Source organism: Felis catus, chromosome D1 (genome assembly GCF_018350175.1).
Source record: "Felis catus isolate Fca126 chromosome D1, F.catus_Fca126_mat1.0, whole genome shotgun sequence".
NCBI lineage: Eukaryota > Metazoa > Chordata > Mammalia > Carnivora > Felidae > Felis > Felis catus.
Window position 1 is genome coordinate 27,689,815 of NC_058377.1, and position 20,567 is coordinate 27,710,381.

Genomic DNA, 20,567 nt, shown 5'->3' on the forward strand with positions numbered 1-20,567 from the left:
ACTAAGCTCTGTGTTTGGTTGGACTGGCAAGAGCCTAGGGGAGGACTTTTCCTGGGGTCTGTGGGGAAGCAAATCTGCACAGAGGAAGGGGGCCACGTCACATAGGGCAGTTAAAGAATAAGCCTTGGGATGCCATTTAAAAAAAAATTAACATTTATTTATTTTTGAGACAGAGAGAGACAGAGCACGAACGGGGGAGGGTCAGAGAGAGGGAGACACAGAATCTGAAACAGGCTCCAGGCTCTGAGCTGTCAGCACAGAGCCCGACGCGCGGCTCGAATTCACGGAGCGCGAGATAATGACCTGACGTGGAGTCCGCCGCTTAACCGACTGAGCCACCCAGGCGCCCCTTGGGATGCCATTTTGATGTGGCTATTGTAGGTTTATGACAGGCCAGCAATTCTACAAAGTAGTGTTTAGTGGAGATTAGACTCAAAATGTCCCAGGCCCATGTGGAAAGCTCCTTTGCAGTAAATTCACCTTCTAAGATGCTTTTGATCCAGGGATACTAATTAACAATAAAGGTATGTTAGATTTACTAATTTTCTCCAAAGGATAGTTCTTCTAAAGATTGGCCCCTCAAAAAAGAGGAATTGAGAATAAGCTCCTTACTCAGCTTAAAATTTTTTTTTTAATTTTTTTTCAACGTTTTTTTTTTTTTTAATTTATTTTTGGGACAGAGAGAGACAGAGCATGAACGGGGGAGGGGCAGAGAGAGAGGGAGACACAGAATCGGAAACAGGCTCCAGGCTCCGAGCCATCAGCCCAGAGCCCGATGCGGGGCTCGAACTCACGGACCGCGAGATCGTGACCTGGCTGAAGTCGGACGCTAAACCGACTGCGCCACCCAGGCGCCCCAACTCAGCTTAAAATTTTGATGACATCCTCTGAGCCATGTTCCAGCTCTGCTCAGGGCCCTCAAAATGAGTTTTTAGCATTCTCATCTTGGCTGGGATATCTTGGTGCTGGCTTCCTAATTAAAAAGGTGTCTGCAGAATGTTATTTCCTTATTAGAACTCAAACCCTGAGGTTGTAGTAGCTCAGAACTGCAACTCAGAAGTTCATTATACCCAGTGTGTGCTGAATATATGAGAAAGTCTTTTACCTGAATTGTGTTTGTTTGTTTGTTTGTTTGTTTTGGCCAGGGATTTTGGATTCAACTCTTTGACTCAAGGGTATATGGCTCCTGCACTGATCTGTGGTGGGTTGTCTGAGACCATTGAGGCAAACTTAGGGATCTAAAAACTGACAGCAAAACTACTGTATCACAGCAGAAGGTGGCACCTATTGAAAATCCTTCTATATAGGGGCACCTGGATGGCTCAGTCAGTTGAGCGTCTCACTTAGGTTCAGGTCATGATCTCGAAGTCTGTGAGTTCGAGCCCCGCATCTGGCTCTGTGCTGACAGCTCAGAGCCTGGAGCCTGCTTCGGATTCTGTGTCTCCCTCTCTCTCTGTCCCTCCCCCACTCATGCTTTGTCTCTCTCTGTCAAAAATAAATAAACATTAAAAAAAAAAAGAAAATTATTGCATAAATGCAGACCATGTTCTCAAAGGAAAAATTGACATCATAGCTCATAATGAACTATTCAGTCTAACCCCTACTTATGTCATTGTTTTTATGTGAAAGCCCATTTTCAAGTTCAACTCAAAAGCATTTTGTCCCTAGTGCAACTTTGGGAGAGGGAAGGAATCTTCACCTGTTGTGTTCACACTGAAACCCAGCACTCAGAGAGCAATTTGGGAGTCTGGTAAACAGGGACTTCAGGTTTATCCATTTTTGTCCTTTGTACCTGTTACTAGTGCTTCTTTTTCTTTTCTTTTTTTTTTTTTCAACGTTTATTTATTTTTGGGACAGAGAGAGACAGAGCATGAACGGGGGAGGGGCAGAGAGAGAGGGAGACACAGAATCGGAAACAGGCTCCAGGCTCTGAGCCATCAGCCCAGAGCCCGACGCGGGGCTCGAACTCACGGACCGCGAGATCGTGACCTGGCTGAAGTCAGACGCTTAACCGACTGCGCCACCCAGGCGCCCCATCTTTTCATTTTCAAAAGTTCCCAGTTTGGCCAATACAGTGACATCCGTGAAAGATAGGATAGCCAAAATTACCTTACTTCTGAGGCTTTAAGAGCCATAGTGGGTACTCAGGGGAGGAAGGGAGTCTGGGGACCCAACGAATGTCTGGGGAGGGGATGCCAGGAGGTGACTGCAGGCCCCACAGATCTCCTGTGCTCCTGCCAGTCTAGAATGTTTCTGCAACAAGGGATAATGTAAGTGCTGCTTTCTGCTTTAGGGAAAGTGTTTCCTAAGAGAAGAGGAAGAAAACAAAATAGGGAAAACTTGGGAAGCTCAGCTAAAACTGGGCTTAATGAGTCTACGCCTCTCCTGCCACCAACTCTTCTCCCCTCTGGTAAGAGAGAGGCAGCAGCTTTTATTCACTGAAAATTCTGATGACCACGGGAAGGAGGAAAACACAGCCAGATACTCAGGGCCCCTGTTTGGCAGGCAGCTGCCTTCTCATCCTGGGCTGGAGCTGTTTCCTGCTGAACAAAAAATGGCTGTGAAATGTCAGCTTGGGAAAGCATTGCTGGGCCTCAGCTTGTAACTCCTCCTCCTGGGGGTTTAGTGCGTGGCAGAGCAATCCTATCAGTTCTGCCAGTGATTCCCCTGCTGTCAATAGGGGTTATCATATCAATAGACCCACAAATAATTGCCTCCACCAACTATTGCATTTCCCAGAGAAGCTAATCCCTAAGGGGGAGGGGGGAGAACAGCTAATGAACCACATCAGAAGGTGAAGCAGAAGGAAAATCTCTCCTAGGAATGTCAAGGCAGCACATGCCTCTCTGTGAGATGATAAGGCAACAGGGTTTGGGACTTGGAGAAAATCTCTAGCTGCAAACAAGACTGAGGAAGGAGGAGAAAAAGAAGGAAAGAACAGAATCGGCTTTTTACCCTGTGTGCCTCATAAAATGAATGATCAAAAGTAAATTACAGACTTGCAAATGAGTGGTTAACGACTGAGACAATATGAGTGCAGAGAGAAGCTCATCAAAACACACTGGGCAAGAGCAAGAGAGGGAAGGACTGAATACAAATGACACTCTATAAAGCTGGAGCATCACAGCAAATGGCCCCCAGCGGAGGGCCAGGGTCATTCCCCACACCTGTTAGGGGCAAGGGGAAACGTGCCGAGGCTCCTTTCAAAGGAGGAGGAGATGAAGAGGCTGTGTGCATGGAGGAAAATAATAAGGGGGAAGCATGGTAGAGAGGAAGGAGAACAATGGCGCAGCAGCCCCCAGCTCCCCAGGGGAGCTGATGAGAACAGCTCTCTCTTCCCTCTACAATGGGATGGGACTTCAGTGTGCAGTGGGGCTGGGGGAGGGTAAGAGAGGCTCAGGGACAAGGATATTCTTTGCAGTCATGCACAACCTCCCACACTATAAATGCCCTGAATGATGAAGTCATAAAATGGGGTGAGGTCAGGGTCAGGGAGCCCTGGATTTACTTAGGATCCTTGTGAAGCCCCCTCATCTACCTTGTCTTTCAGCTGCTGCTCATTCCACGGGGACTTCAAAAAAGCTGGAGAACTCAGGTTCTGGGAGCATTTTAGTGGGAGGGAGGGTGCCAAAGCAGAACGTGCCAACACAGTGGAGCAGGTAATTGTAGGGGTGCCACACAGTAACCTCTCCACTAGTTCAGGGCAGGGTGGGGGACCAGAGGTGAACCATTAGAGGTGGCTGCTCTCAGGAAGATGGATACTACTGCATACTGCAAAGTCATGCACACTCATTGGACCATGGTTAATTACGAAACAAGTGATTTTGAAGCCCTAGGATGTGCCAGGCTCTATGCAAGATGCAGAGGGTGCACAAATGGTTATAATTGTCCCCTGTATTTTAGAAGCCTACAGTACAGCAGGAGAGAACAGATATATGAATAAATATTTGCAAGAAATAATTGCAAAAAGAACAACTAGCTGAGCATTGTGGGAGGCTTCACAGAGGAAGTGACATAAGGTCTGGGTCTTAAAGTGCCAGATGAGGAGTGGGGTGAGGGTGGCATGCCAGGAAGAGGATATAGAGGCAAGAATAGAGCATGACGTGTTTAGAAAGTGGCAAGCAGTCAGTGTGGCTTGAGAGCAGGAGATGAATGTGGGAAGTGAATCTGGAAAATTAGGATGAGGATAGATTGGGGAGGGTCTTTAAGTTATGCTAAAGAGATTGGATTTTGTTTTATAGGGAAGCCACTGGTGGTTCCTGACTAGGGAAAAGGCATCATGGAATCTGTGGTTGGAAAGCCCTCCCTGGCAGCTGGGTAGAGGATACACACACATTGAGATGCCTGGGGACATCTGTATTGTGGTCATTGGGTACATCTGCTGTGCCAGGTGCCTACCTGCCCATATACAGGGATGAGGCCCAGCAGGTAGAAGCATGGGAGGAGCAGAATTGGCAGGGGCTAGCAAAAGGTATTAGATTTCTCCGTCCTATGCAGGGGAAGAGCCACCTGCTCCATGCAGGTTTGAGCCAAACCACACAGTAGGTTGCTTTTCTACCTGCCCTTTAGGCTTAGGTGGTAAATCTTCAGCTCAAAGGACATAAAGTGCAGAACATAAAGAGCTAAGGAAACCCAAAGCACTAGCACTGGCATCTGTCCAGCAATGACCTTAAAAAGCCAAGAAATCAAGAAGTTTTCCAATAGGTTTGAATTTCTGATAAATTAGCAAAGACAACTAAGATGGTCTCTTTGCTCCCCTTATCATTTAAGCATGGCATTTGTCCTGATTTAATTTTCATTCGTTAACATTTGCAAAGGATGTTGGGACTGGAATTTTCTTGCTTTCCCCTACCCTGATACTTAATTGATTCCTATTGATCCTTAGGTCACAACTTAAGCGTCACTTCCTCAGAAGAACCTTTCTCAACTCTATAGACTGATTTGGTCCTCTTAATTTTTGTCTGTCTAGGACCTATCTCTTTGACAATAGCCCTGTTTTAGATCTTCTATTTTTTCTCCCTTTCTTTCAACTTCAAAGCATATCTTCCCCATGATACATTCACCCTAGGCATAAGGACTTCTATATTGACTGATGAAAACCATAAATAAGCAAATTCACAATACAGTGTTAGGATTGAACATGGCTGCGTGCGTGTTAATTTCTTGCATTTGTTACTGGTTTATGAGGGGCCCTCATCCGCAATAGAAAGGGCTACTGGTTTAAGGAGAAATGGATGGAGATATTTTGACTTAATGGATCTTCCTCATCAACTTCCAAGTTCCATATCCACTATTTAAATCTATTATATGGCCCCAGTGTCCCTCATCTCTGAAGCTGTACCACTTCCAAGGCATTGGCTGGAACGTGTGCCCCTAATCCCAATGAATGGAGACCACCAGTTGCTGAAAAAGTTTATTTTCCCCTCTTCTTTACACACAATTGTGTTAGGGGAAGCAAAGTATCCAAGTATAAAAGATATATTTCCTAGCCTCCTTTGCACCTGGAGGTGGACACATGGAACAGTATGGCCAATAAGATATCAGTGGAAGTCATCAGGTGGGCCTCCAGGAAAGCTGTATAAGAGGGACTAGACTCAGTTGATACATACACTTTTTGCATTTCCCTCATTCTGGAGCTAGGATGTGATGGCTAGAGCTGGAGCGGCAATCTTTGCAAAATCAAGCAAATTCCACAGACCTCAACTTGGACATCCTTGAGCCACTAAACCAATATCAGCAACTGCCTACATCTGGACTTCTTACTAAGTGAGAAAAATAAACTATGATCTTGTTTAAGCTAACATATTTTGGGTTTTTTTCTGTTATATGCAGTAAAACTCAATCCTGAATTGATATACCCATCGTGTTTTGCAGGCATTCTGGTGAGTGAGTCAGCCAAGCTTATGAGTACCTGCAGTATGTTGCACCTTATTAGGTTCTAGGAGATTTTTTCCCTCCAGTGGGATGAGCACCAATAAGTAAGTACACTTGTCTTATCGCCTCTAGTAGGCACTGCCAGACCAAGCCCCTGCCCTTCCTCTAACCCCATTTCATACTGTCCCTTTTTCTTCACGTGCAACAGTCTCTAGTCCCACTGATTAAATTTATAGAATATACCTTTCCCCGGGTCAGGTTCTTCTTACTTGACGTTCCTCCCTCTGTCTCCATCCCTCCCCCAACTCTTCAGGGTCTCTTGAATCTTACCATGAATGCCATCTGGTATCTAAAACAAACCCTTTCCTATTGCCCTCATTATTTCCATCTCAATCCTTTTTCGGTTTGTTTTATTCATGGCACTATCACGATTAAAACTTTTATTGTTTTTTTCTTGTTTATATATTTTTTGTCAGTTTCTCTCTCTGCATCCAGCTCCTTTCCACCCACCCCCTCCAATCTGAGGACTACATGCTCTCTTAGTTTCTGGGGAGCATCTCACATGTGGTAAACATAAAGGAGATGCTCAGTAAGCACAGCCCATTCTCACTTTGCATGGGTCCCATATTTGTGAATTCACTTGCTCACTAAAATTCATTTGTAACCCCCTAAATTGATACCCGTGATGCTTTTGCAGTTATTCACAGACATGTGCAGAACTGTGAAAAATGTGAGTCACCTCATACACATGTTCCCAGTTGAGGTTAAACAAGATGATGCTCTGCCTTCTTGCTTCAGTCCTCTTACTTAAACAAGTGTCTTTTTGTGGTCTGTTGTGTTTTTTAAAATCCTTTTGTGTTTTTTATTGGTGTTTTCCTGTGTAAAATGGCCCTCAAGCATAGTGCTGGAGAGTCGCCCAGTGATTCTATGTGCAAGAAGGCTTTATGTGTTTATGGAGAAATATATATGTTTAAATGAACTTTGTTCACGTATGAGTTATAGTGCTATTGGCTGTGAGTTTGATATTAATGAATCAACAATATATACTAAACAAAGTGTCTCTGAGCATAAAATAAGGTTTTGTATTGATGGGTTAACAAAAATCTTGTGACCAAAGGCTTACAGGAACATAGTCCTGTACTTCCCTTAGGAGCAATGGTTCAGTGGTTTCTAATTCATGTCCACGGTGACTTTATAGAACAGTACTACCACAGGTAACAAGAATGGACTGTATTTGTTGATGAATGCTAATGTTTGTGCTGTGTGTGATGTGCGCACAGGGGAGGGAGAGGGAATTCTCAGCATCATAGCCAATGCATAGTCAGGCCAAGTTAATTCTGCTCCCAAGCTGGCAGATCTGGAGATTGTTTTTTGCAGGTAGAGGGAGGTTTCTTTAATTCTCTTGGCACCATCCTGTAGAAGGACTGTAGCGAGATGCCCCAGAATCTACAAGGTGCCCTGAGGTGGTGATGTTTTTGGAAAGGGAATTAAGAGCCAGCACCTCTCTGTGCCTGCCTATGTCAGACAATTATAGAGAAGAAGAATGACAAGAGAAAATGAAAAGGAAATGGGCTGACAGCCTGCAGAGTGGTATTTCAACTCCAACACAAAAGATTCAGTAGTAATTATAGAATAACCTTCATTTAAATGCAAATAAGCCTGTAATTAAGATAAGGGACCTACCATTTGCCAGCGTTTTTGTTGTTTCTTTTTATTTTTTAAATTTTTGGGGGGTGACAATTACAATTTCTCACACATCCCCCTGCTTTATTGATGAGTAGTCATTATGTTTATGGATTGTGTTGTGAGTGCAATATTTGGATAACTGCAGAATAGAAATTAGTGTCACTTACTTTCAGCTGCCCCTAGCAAAAGGAAAAAAATGTGTACAGTGCATAATGTTGACATAAGCAAAACTTCCTAAGTGGCATGGCCCTGGACGGCATCACATAATGTGCTGTCCCAGATCACCAAGAGCCTGAGACAAATGCACTGAGTCCAGAATTACAGAAGGAAACAAACAGCTTTCTTGATGACTTCTAGCAGAGCTGCTGAGCCCTTGCAAAGCATCTACAAATTGCACCAAGTGTTTTTCCTTGGTTGAAAATGGGCAGAATGAAGGATAGAATTTTTAGACATTTTCTCAATAGGATCTTCAGAGAGGGAAGATGATGATCTAGCCATGGCCTGTGTATTAGTTTGTGACACAGGACAAATTTCTTAGCCTCTTTTGCCAAGTTAATATTGATCACTTCACTTATTGCCTGCTATTGACTCTGATTGACTCACACTCTGGATTAGGAAAAGTGAGATCTCAAACAGACCAAATGGGCTACTTGCTGGGTAAGCAGTTATTCATTCATTCCCTCAACAAATATACCCCTTTCCCCAACATCTTTTTTCTTTCTTTTCTTTTCTTTTCTTTTCTTTTCTTTTCTTTTCTTTTCTTTTCTTTTCTCTTTTCTTTTCTTTTTTCTTTTCTTTTCTTCCTCCTTTCTTCTCCTCTCCTCTCCTCTCCTCTCCTCTCCTCTCCTCTCCTCTCCTCTCCTCTCCTCCTCTCCTCTCCTCCTCTCCTCTTCTGCTCTCCCCTACCCTCTCCTCCCTTTCCCTTCTCCTCTCCTCCCCTCCCCTCCCCTCCCCTCCTCCTCTCCTGTTTCTTCCTCTCTTCTCTCTTCTCTCTCTCTCTCTCTCTCTCTCTCTCTCTCTCTCATCTACTAGTGCCAGAACTATTTTAGATGATTGGGAAATATAGCAGGGAAAAAAACGGCATCAATCTGAAATAAACCATTCAAAGCATGCTGTGGAAAACTTTCACAGGCACGCCTGGCTATTATTTTTGGAAGGTATGATCAACCATTCCAACCAGTCCTTATTGCCACTTTTCCTTAACTCATTGACTTATGTTGTGATGGAAACCTTGCTGGAAAACATCAGAAAAGAGGGTGTTAAAGAGCAGCTGAAAGGTCCAGCAAGTTCAATTTATTCTTTTAATTAGCAAGGGGGTTCTTTTAATAGTCCATTAGCCATCACCTAATTAAAGAAAACTTTTTTCCCCCTAAAATATACAGAACTCAAAGGAGAATTTTCTAAGATGTTCTTTTGCAGAGGTTTGTCAGGTAGTCTAAATACTATGCTATATTCTTCAGGAAGTAGTTGGATAGTTGCCACCTTAACATTTTTTTTTAAATTATGTCTTGAAAGGATACAATATTTTTGTAGATTCGTGTGCTAAACTGGAGAAGCTTGGGACAATAAGCTGAACAACATGAGCAAAGCCAAATTCAGGTGACAAATCTAACAAATCTGACTCTACTAGCACAGTTTTCTCACCCCCCATCCTAACTTGTCCTTTGGCATTTTTCCTTCTCAACACCATGAAGATTTTACAAAAAGTTATGTGCTGTAAATGAACACATCTTTGCCTGAAAGGTGATTCCATAGCTTTCCTTAGGCTCTTTGTATCTTTAGTGAGTGTTACCCATTTGTCTGGCTATAGATGTTTCCTAGGGAACCTCAGATGCCCTTGATAGAGTTTACACACTGTTACCTAAGACTGAAATGTGTTTGATGGATTAACTGGGGAACTTACAAAACTTTAATGTCTTTTTTTTAAGTGCCTAACTTTGTATCCTCTGGGGTGATTGTTAACTTCAAAAGCCATTTCAAGGTTCAATAAAACTAATGGAGGTGAGATGGGCCTAGTAAAGCATTCTCAGATTCCTATTCTCACCATTCTTTATCACCCACACAATGAGCTTGCTAAGCAGTTCTGCATTATCCACAGATAATGTACACTCATCCTTCATCTTAAGTCAAATGACACCTCCACCACGGAGCCTTCTCTAATCTCTCCTAAGAACACTAGAATTAATTAGGCATTCCTTCTTCCATGTTCTGTAACAAAGACACCTCCTCTTCTTTGCCAAAAAAGAAAAAAAGTGAGTGCTACCCATAGTTCCTTCATATTTCTTGAGATAGAAAATAGATCTTAAAGTTGTTGAAACTTTTGATTTGGTAATTCTATGTTGCTTCTAATTCCAGGGTAGGATCTCAGGGGTGTCCAGCCAGCCTTTCTTTGTACTGAAAGGGGTCACCTTTTCAAACATTGTATTCACACAGCTTTGAGGTAGGTATCACCTTCTAAGGTTCTTAGGAAGCTTTGAGCTGGGGGAAATCTTCTAATTTCAGATACTCCAGACTTAGGTATTCTGTTTAATAATTAAATAAGGCTATCTTCATATGTGTGTTTAGAGAGAATACCATGAGGTCAATTTGTTTTGGATTCCTCTAGCTGAAGCCAGAGAGTTGAGCAGGGCACCATAAACTTGGGGGGAGGAGGGTGGCCAAGGTGAAGAGGCTCCCCACCTGAGGTGGTCAGTGAGCCCCAGTCATACGGTAAAAGGTTGACAAAAGAGGTGACCATTCAGGACCCCTAAGGAGAGACTTGTCAGTGGATTTTGGGAGAGTTACATATCATAATTTAATTTAGATTTTCCTTTTAAATTTTTATAGTTTATTTCTTCTCTGAACTTCATTTCTAAACCATTACTGTTCTGGGTGAGCTGTGCTTAGAGACATAACGGAGGTATTTATGTCTTCACTTTGGGAAAAAAGGGAGGTGGAGGAGGGTTGTGGCAGCGTTGAGAAGAAGCTCTGAGAAATCTGAGGGAATGGGCAGAAAAACCTGGGCAGTAAATTGAAGAGAAAGTTGATGATCAGCTATAAAGACAGATTCGTGCAAGGTTTAAGTACTCCCACTTAGAGAAGGAATTTGACTTCTTGCAGTTATGCAGACAGGGGCTCAGTATAATAATGGGGTTCTATAATTTGGTATCCAAGTGAATGATGAACCCCACCCGCCTTGGGAGGATTTTTGGTGACTTTGCTCATTCTTCTTGTTCTCTGTCTTCTAAACAGTTGAAGATGGATCCAAGGGCCCACATGGAGATCAAAATGCAGCATTTGCTTCATTTCTGGTACATCTAGTTTGAACAATATAGGAAAACTTAGTTACTGTAAACTTTGGGACCTGCAGAATCCTGATATGGGTTTGGACCACCAAGTTGCAACAGAATGAAGTAGAGATGAGCATAAAAGCCATTTTTAGATATCTGCCAGATACTGCTAATATTTTGGGGGTTTGCATGTATTTAAATTATTGAGAAATGTTCTATTCATATTCTCTCTCTCTCTCTCTCTCTCTCTCTCTCTACACACACACACACACACACACACACACACACCCCAAATATATATATATATTTGCTATCCAAGTTCATGGGACTCCCTAATTCTATCCTTGGACTCCTGAGAGTCCTGTGGAACCCAGATTAAGTAGTTCTTTCTTGGGAAGAAATTTCATGAGCAAGAAAAATATCAACAAACATTTTATCGAGATTAAGTAGGCTGCAGAGACCTAGACGCCTTAACTACCCACCCACCCCCAGATGCATCTCCAGGGGGATGAAAGTCAATGAAGGTGGAGGAAGGTGTCTTTCTGGCTCCAGGTGCAGATGTTCCACCCTACCCCTTGCCCTGCCCCAGACCCACCCTGATTTGGGTTTTGTTGCTTTCTTTTTTTTTTTTTTAACTTTTATTTATTTTTGAGAGACAGAGAGAGATAGAGCATGAATGGGGGAAGAGCAGACAGAGAGACACAGAACTTGAAGCAGGCTCCAGGCTCTGAGCTGTCAGCACAGAGCCCAACATGGGGTTTGAATCCACGAACTGTGAGATTGTGACCTGAGCTGAAGTTGGACGCTCAGCCCACTGAGCCACCCAGGCGCCCCTGGTTTTGTTGCTTTCTTCACTAGCTCACCATGCAGCCTCCCACAGCTTGCTTCATTCTGAATTCACATTGTTCCTAACTAAGAACAGCTCATTTAGTTTCTCCTCATTCTCTCCTGAAGGGAAAGCAACACAAATATACAAAAAATGATGAGTATCTTTCCAGATGCAGACAAATTCATCTTTTTCTGGGGCATTTTATTTTTACTCTTGGCAGAAGTGGTAGACTTGGTCAGCAACCCCCAAGGATGGTTCATTAGGGATGGGAGAAGGAGCACCCATGATGTTTGCTGTCCCAATCCTTTGCCTGCTGCTGTGATGACCACCAGGAATGGAATACAGTCAGAAAAGCACACTGTTGTTAGGGTGGGTTTTTTATTTACTTTCTTAACAAGCACACTGGAGGAAAAAGTCCCCTCTGTGACTTTGTTGTCACCTTTATCAAATTAGCTGCATTTGGATATGTCAGGGACTGTGAATATCAGCCTGAACCATTTAGCTGAACCTGCCTACTATGTGCAGGGCACTGTACAGGATTCTGTGTTGGCTGCAAAGAAGAATTCAGTGATAAATAATAGTCAAAACATCTTGTCTCCTACCATCCCTCTATCACAGATATTGTCACTGTTAATTTTACGTGTCTGCATAGCTAGACCATGGTGCCCGGGTATATGGTTAAACATTCTGTATGTTTCTGTGAGGGGTTTTTTTTTTTTTTTGAATGAGATTAATACTTAAATTGGTGGACTTTGGGCAAAGTAGGCTGTCCCCCATAATGTGGGTGGGTCTCATCCAATCAGTTGGAAGGCTGAACAGAACAAATCTGATGTCCCTCAAGCAAGGAGGAATTCTGCCAGCAGATGGCTTTCTGGCTGGAATTACAACACTGAATCCCTCCTGGGTCTCCAGCATGCTTGCCCTCCTTGTGGATTTTGAACTTGCCAGCCTCTACAATCATATGAGCCAATTCCTTTAAATATTCCCCTCTCATACACACAATTTTTAAATTTTTGATTGAAGTACAGTTGACATATAATACTAAACTATTTTCAGATGTATAGTAATTCAACAATTATATACATTATGAAATATCATGATAAGTGTTATATTATTGACTGTATTCCTTATGCTGTGGTTTTCATCCCTGTGGCTTATTTATTTTGTAACTGGAGGTTTGTACCTCTTAATCCCCTTCACCCATTTCAACCATCCCCTTCATATCCCTTTGGCAACCTCCATGCTAAATGAAATAAGCCAAACAGACAAAGACAAATACTGTATGATTTCACACACACACACACACACACACACACACACACACACACACACTATTGATTCTATTTTTTTCTGGAGAACCCTGACTAATAGAGATATTTTACACCTTTGTCTTTCATCTGATTTGCTACTTTTAAGGCACATCTCATCTGCAGGGGAAGTTGTCTATGACAGGGCTCTCCTATAATCTACTTCCTTAGAGATTGGTGGATAAATTAATTTATATCTTTAACAGCATGCTTAGAATTCTGCAAGGAGCATCTAAACTTATAGAAATCATCTTTGATTTAAGCAAAGGAATAAGCAAATGAAAATGATTGTCAAATACTTAATGATTTCCTTTCCTCTGGCATATTTAGGGTAAAGAGTGATTTTTTTCATCTTACAAAATGACTGTTATAATCCCTGGTTACGGAGAAGGGACTAAATTCCTAATATGTCTGTGCAGGGTTTAGAAGAAATAGGGTCTAACTGGTAAACAGGCTTTGGTTTTACTGACTTCCTGCTGTTCCTATTCCACACACAATCCTCAGCAGTGCTCATCCTAATCCATGACTTCAGTTACCAATGCCATGCTGATGACTATTATGACCCAGAGCAGCTCTGAGTCTCAGATCCATATATCCAATGTGTCTTTTCTTCTCTTGGATGTCTCATGGGCCTCTTGGTGTTAACATGTTCAAATCTAAGTGCATCATCTTTGCTGTAAATTCCAAATTCTGACCTCTTCCTGTATTCTCTGACTCAATGACTATGCTTCTGTTTGCCCACTTGTCTAAACCAGAAATTTGGGCTCATTAATATAGCTTAAACCTACATCTACTTCTTCCTCCCTTTTTGATTGTTTTGGTACAGTTCACGATCTGTTCAGGATTGGGTTATCATGGCTGTCTCTTTCCAGCTATCCCCTTTACTCTTTCATTTTACCCTCCAAACTGCTAACCCAGTGACCTTTCCAATGTGCAAATAGTTGTCTAGCTTTGTTTTTTCTTAATGTTTATTTATTTTTGAGAGAGAAAAAGACAGAGTGTGAGTGAGGGGAGGGGCAGAGAGAGAGGGAGACACAGAATCTGAAGCAGATGCCTATCTCTGAGCTGTCAGTACAGAGTCTGACCTGGGGCTCGAATCCACAAATGGTGAGATCATGACCTGAGCTGAAATTGGACTCTTAACTGACTGAGCTACCCAGGCACCCCAATAGTTGTCTAGCTTTTTAGAGTCCTATAAAGACTTTCTATCAATTTAAGGCTAATATTTAAACCTCTCAGCATGGTGTATTAGCCATTGCTGCATAATAAATAATCCCAAGGCTTAGTGGTTTAAACCAATAAACACTTACTATGTCATATAGTTTTTGAGTATCAGGAATCTTGGAGTAGTTTGGCTGTAGTTAGTAGTTAATAATTCTAGCTCAAGATGTCTCATGAGGTTGAAGTTAATCTGTTCACCTGGGCTTCAGTCTCTGAAAACTTGACAGGGATTGGAGGATCTACTTCCAAGCTCATTCATGTGACTATTGGCAGAAGTCTTCAATTTCTTACCACATGGGTCTCTCCACTGAAACATGCTTTTCCCAAAGGGAGTATCTGGGATAGACAGAGAGGTGGGGTAAGGGGAGAGAATGAGAGAATGAGGGGTGGGAGGAGCTCAAGATGGAAGCTTCAGTCTTTTATAATCTATTTTCAAGTGTGATATACTGTCATTTTCCCTGTATGCTGTTCTTCAGACAGACCAACCTTGGTAGAATGTAGGAGGGGACTACACAAATGTCTGGAGACCAGAATGTAGGGTTCATTGTGGGGCCATCTTGGAGGCTGACTACCATATATGGCATTTAGCAACTTTCAAAGGTCTTGCTTTTGCTTACTTCTCTAGGTTCTTTTCTTATTGGACTTCTCGCACTGTGTCTTTAGTCATACTAAACTTCCAATGAATTGTATCTTTCACAACTCTTTTGCCATTGCATGCTATACCCTCTGCTTTAAAATCCTTTTAGCTCTCTTTATTTTTCCTGATGACTCTGTCATGCCTTTTATGAGTCCCTACCATGAAAGGGCCTCTTGTGACATCCTTTTCCCCCAACTATAGGTCTTTCTCTGTGCTTTCACAGATCCCCACATCCACCTCTATCATACTACTTTAAAATCCATCATAATTATTGGTTTATGAATCTCCTACATTCTACTGTGACGTTTCTGAGTTCAGAGATGGTGGATTTTTTTTATCACCCATTTTATTCCCAATATTTCTCAAAATACTGAAATGTACTAGGAGTTCAATAAATGTGTGGTGAATGAGAGAAGAAATGAATGCACATTTTGCTGCAGAATATGAATTACAGGGAGAAGGGAATACAGGCTCTTTTGTCAGGTTTTATTATATTTCACAGTTTTATGGGTCAGGAATATGGGAATGCTGTTCTTGGCAATTCTGCTCCATGTGGCATTGAATGGAGTTGCTCAGTGGTATTTGGCTAGAGTATGAGCTTGCCTAGAAAGTTAAAGATGTCTTCTCTCCTGTGACTGTCACCTTACTAGCCATGGCTAAAATATTTGGCTTGGCTGTGTGTACCTATTTGGTCTCAGCAACTTGGGGTAGTCAGAGTTCTTGTAGAACAGCTAAGCGGTCCTTGAAAGATTTCCAAGAGAGCCAGGAAGAAGCTGCAAATCTTCTTCTGAGCCAACTTGGGAGCATAACTTACATTGCATTTTATGGGTTCAAGGAAGTCACAGAGCCAGCCCATCTTCAAGGAGAAGAGACTAGAAGGTCACGAGCAGCAGGTGGCCTGGCTCACTGGGGAGCCAACTTTGGAAATTAGATCCTGAAACTATAATCAACTATTGTCATATATATTTTACCTATGCTAAGTTTCTCTGCTATTATCCTGAAAGCACAATTTTCAAATATTTCAATCCAATTTCTATTAATAAGAAGGAGAAATGAGGGCTTACTATTATACATTTAGGTCAATGTGTAGCTGGATAAAAGTTGTATCTATAGAATCTTGACCATAAAATACATGTCAGCCTTGAAGGAAGTCTATACTGACATGACAGAGGGCTCTGTTCTTCATACTGCAGCATTTCAATTGATGATTTGATAAGGATTTTCAACTGCAGTGGAATCGTTTTCCTAGGGATGTTTTGGAGGTGCATAGGGTTATTTTTGACTGTCACAAGGACAATCAAATGTTGCCACTAATACTTAATTGCATCCTATGATATACGGAACAGTCCCATATAGCAAAGAATTATCCTGTCCAAAATTTCATTGGAACTCCTATTGAGAAACACTGAATACATAAAGATAAGCCTCCCATATTTGCTAATGTCATGACCTAATATGATTATCATAGGAGAATATTGGCTCAATAGCAGATTACATGGGGAAAGAAAACAGAGATCTTAGTTGGATGCAAGATTAATATAAACCAACACTATGTGTCTGCCAAAAATTATTGTTATTTAAAGCTATATTTAATAAAAGTTTCAGTTCAGAACACAAAGAGCTATATTGATAAAGATCTCAGGCCATTATACAGTGGTCAGAATGCTCGTGGAGTTTTACGGTCGCTCCCAGCAACCTGGTTTTAAGAGTGGCATAGATAAATCAAAGAATGGCCACCAGGAGAACAAAGAGTCTAGAAGCTATGCCTTATGAGTGGGAAACAGCTATTTTCAACTATTTGAAATATTGTGTGGAAGAATGATTAGGCATATTCTTTGAGATTCTAGAAAGCAGAATTAGGATAAATGAAGGAAGACTTTTCTAATAATTAAAACACTTTGTCAAAAAATGGAGTGTTATGCCTTGTGGGATAATTAACCCTGGTTGAGAGTCCCTGTAGAAAGTGGACTGCTTTAGCCCATGGGGTGATTTTAAATGAGCTGAACATTATGAAGGAGACTCCTGTATAGAGTGGGACCCCTAAGTCATCTTCCATAATCATTATTATTATTATTATTATTATTATTATTATTTTAGGACTCATAGACTCATATTCATGAAATACTTGTGGACACTGCTTCTCTACACTTTTTATAATAATGCCTTAGTTCATAATGCCTTTCTTCAGCTTTGTAACTGCAAATCAGTCCCTTAAGCTATCTAAACTTTTATTTCTTCAATCATAAAGCAGGAAATCAGAGTGCCAGCCATATATTCCTAATTGGATAGCTGGAATAATCAACTTACATAATAGTTTTAAACTGTAAAGTGTATGAAAATATAAGAGAATATTTTGTTTTCCACAGAGGCTGTGGACAATGTGTCTTATGTTTGAGAGAAATGATTTAACATTCTTTTTGAAGGCCATCCAAATGACTTGTAATTGTTCTCCTTTTTCTGATAAGGTGTGAAGGTCTCTAATAGCTGTCAACAAAGTGTCATGTGGAGTGATTTAAGTAGCACTTACTGTTCTCGTATTGGTTGGCCTTTATTTGGTCCAAACTTTTGAACAAGGAGGAGACAAGAAGGGGTGAAGGGGAGGGATGTTAGATAAGCTTTTACTTAACTGATGTTTATTTTGGGGGGGAAATGCCATCATCATTATCTGTGAAAAACAAATGTGTGTTGGCATCTACTCTTTTTTGAGATGGCTCCATAGTTAATGGAACTGTCCAAATTCCCCTGTTTGTTACAAGTGTTCAATAACAAAAATTCAAATGAGTAAATTTAAACATCAAATAGGCTGTATTCAATGATTCATTAATTGGGCAGCATCCCATCTAGCAAATAAAAAGGAGCTCCATGGAGCTGCAGAAAAGGAAAGTTTTTTACAATTTTTTAATGTTTATTCATTTTTCAAGAGACAGAGCGCAAGTGTGGAAGGTGCGCAGAGAGAGGGAGACACAGAACCCAAAGCAGGCTCCAGACTGAGCTGTCAGCACAGAGCCCAGCGCAGGGCTCAAACCCACAAATCATGAGATCATGACCTGAGCCAAAGTCAGATGCTTAACCAACTGAGCCAGCCTGGCGCCCCCGAAAAGGAAAGTTTTTAAAGGCAGAGAGGGAGGGGAAAAAAGGAAATGATTAGCAAAGAATGCATTGTTTCAGGCAAGGTTGCTTTCCTACTGGCAATGGACTAGGTCTGTCAGCAGACTACCTCCTAGGGCTGACCAGGAAATTCCAGGTTGGCTGATTGTAAGTCACATTTCTGGGAGAAGCTGAAGCTATCTTTAGGGCAGGTATTAGGTCTTGGTAGGGTTTAGGATATGTGACTCTGTTTTGGCCATTTTAAACACAATAAATTATGAAAAAAAAAGAACACATTGACTTAAACTAAATTTTGTTGTTGTTGTTGTTATTTTTAAGAGATACAAGTTACCGAATCAGCCTCAACAACCCATTCTAAATTCTAAGAAGAAAAAGCAAATTAATGTTCATTTAATGTTTAATTAAATTTATTATAGCTGGTATGCTGGTTTTAGGTTGAATTTATGGTATGCTAATGTTAGAGTTTTATGTGTTCTATGTACACTTTATAGCCCATTGGGGTCTCTTGCATAATCAACATGTACCATATACTTAATGCCCATTTTATGTGAGTTGGAGCACAATTTTACTATTTTAAATGATTATAGAAGTTTATTGTTATGTTTCTCCCCTTATATCATATTGTTAGCGATGTCTATGATTTATTTGATGCCAAATTCTTGATGTGGAACACAATTCCCAATTATAGCAATCTTCCTATAGGGAGAATGGTATTTGGTTTGTAACAATCCACTTTAGCATGAGATTTTAGGAATGCAGTTACAAAATAAGGCAACGGTATGCATTTTTCACTAGAGGTGAAATGTTTGCTGGTTTGTTTGTTTTCTAAAGATAAGGAGGATATATACTAACAGTAGAACAAAAATAAGCCCCATAGAAGTAAAAGTGATTATTGTTGTCTCTGTGGACATGACTAGTGTTGGTTTTCACTGACATCCCATTTAGAGTTACTCCTTCCTCTACACTTCTGCTAGTGTTCTCACATTAGGCAGCTCTCCAGAAAGGAATTTGTAAGAATATCTTGTCCAAGACCCACCCTGCACAAACAAAAATGCTGAGATATGGAGTGCTCACCGAAGTGACTTGCCCTGGGCCATAGAGCTGGTAAAGGTCAATGCCACACTTGAAATCAGATCTTTTGGAATTCGAACCCAGAGCATTTTTTGTGATTCACATTTTTCCTTATTATCCTGGTGCCTTGTTGCCAAGCAAGTGTTAGTCGTCATTGTTTACCTGATACCAGGTTTCTGCTATGGAAATGCCTCTCTCCAACCCCCGCATTTCCTCCTGTCTGGGTGGTCTGATCATAATCAATAGTCTTCCAGTGCATCCAGTAAAGTCTGGGAAGTCCAAAACCTCTGCAAGGAAAAGGAAAATGTCATTTTGCCAGAGGAAATCAATATGACTGATGCCCTCACCTCCAAGGTATACCCCTTGTGATGATTGCCCCTCATTCTCTGACCCTTCCAGGCCCAAGGTATCCCACACCCAGATTAACTGGCTCCCGTACACTTATTTATGTGCCATCAGCCAATATCCTTCAGCAATAGCAGCAGCAACCTTGATTTGTTTTCCCTTTTTACAGCTCTGTTGCTGGAAAAGGTGGATGGAACATTTAATTTGGCATTAAATTCTATTCTGGGGCATCGTCCCCTGTGGCAAAGGTGATGTGGATGGTTTGCATTTATGATTTTGCTCAGTTCAACTCATTTTTATGCTCAGAGAAGAGTTTCTGTTCAAGCTTTTCTTGCTTCTCTTGCAGTTTTATTTCTGATTTCATATAGACGATTTCATAGAGTGGAGCAGCCTGCTTTCCCTTTGTATTCAGACTACCATTTTTCCATTAGAAGTGTTGGCAACAACCTTGTTTCTGCATATACGTGCAGCATAGATAGCACATTTGAATTCTGAGTGTAGCTCTATTCTTGAGGGATGTGGTCTGTGTCAGGGGCAGACATGACAGGGAGCCAATGTGCATGCCAGGGAAAGGGATTCATCTCAGCTCTTCTTCTCCTTTTGCATTTTTACCTCTGATTTCATGGTGACTGGTACAGTGGTGGGTCTAATTCTTTTCCCTTTCTTTATCCTTGAATCACCTTCAGGAGAGTCGACAACCAGCTTGCTCTGCGTATTAGTCTGTTAGAGCCAGAATGCACCGGAATTTGCTATCAGTTCTCCCAAGGTGATATCTCTTCAAGCCTCATGGCTTTGCTGAGTGGCTGCTGGCCCCCAGACCTGCCTGCAGTCCCCATCTCAAGACCCCACAGCATTCCTAATTGCTGGTTTCTCTGCTCAGAAGCACCCTCTGCCCTCGATTTCTTTGGAAGGTGGCCCTCTCTCCTCAGCACTGGAAATCAAATTCTTTCCCCAAAACAGTAAAAACGTGTGCCCCCAGTTTCCTACCCCCACCCCAGCACTGACCACATCATCCTTTCCCTGGCCTCTGTCTCTTCCTTCACATGCATCCCTGGCCAGGAGCAGTCTGTGTGTGGATGTAAGGGTCGCAGGGGCAGAAAAACCAAGGTGAGGAGAAGTGAGATGCTGAGGCAAGAGAGGTTTCTCAAAAGAACTGAAGCCCCATACCCTACCTCTTGCTCCTTCAAGCATTTCCTGATCACTGATTTTTTTTTTTTTAG

General features: G+C 41.7%; 1 long non-coding RNA gene across 8 annotated transcripts in view; it reads left to right on the plus strand.

Moving 5' to 3' along the window:
• Positions 1-326: 326 nt before the first annotated feature.
• LOC109492332 overlaps positions 327-20,567 on the plus strand; it is a 72,096-nt gene continuing 51,855 nt past the window's right edge. For 5 of the 8 annotated variants that reach the window (XR_006586134.1, XR_006586135.1, XR_006586137.1 and 2 more), the window contains exons 1-7: positions 327-524; positions 5,641-5,766; positions 5,875-5,978; positions 9,076-9,159; positions 9,916-10,000; positions 10,387-10,459; positions 10,792-10,850. This is a non-coding gene — a long non-coding RNA (uncharacterized LOC109492332). Of the gene's footprint in view, positions 525-5,640; positions 5,767-5,874; positions 5,979-9,075; positions 9,160-9,915; positions 10,001-10,386; positions 10,460-10,791; positions 10,851-11,878; positions 12,028-20,033; positions 20,560-20,567 lie in introns of those variants that run through there. The other 3 variants (XR_006586136.1, XR_006586138.1, XR_002735990.2) reach the window with 3 other exon arrangements.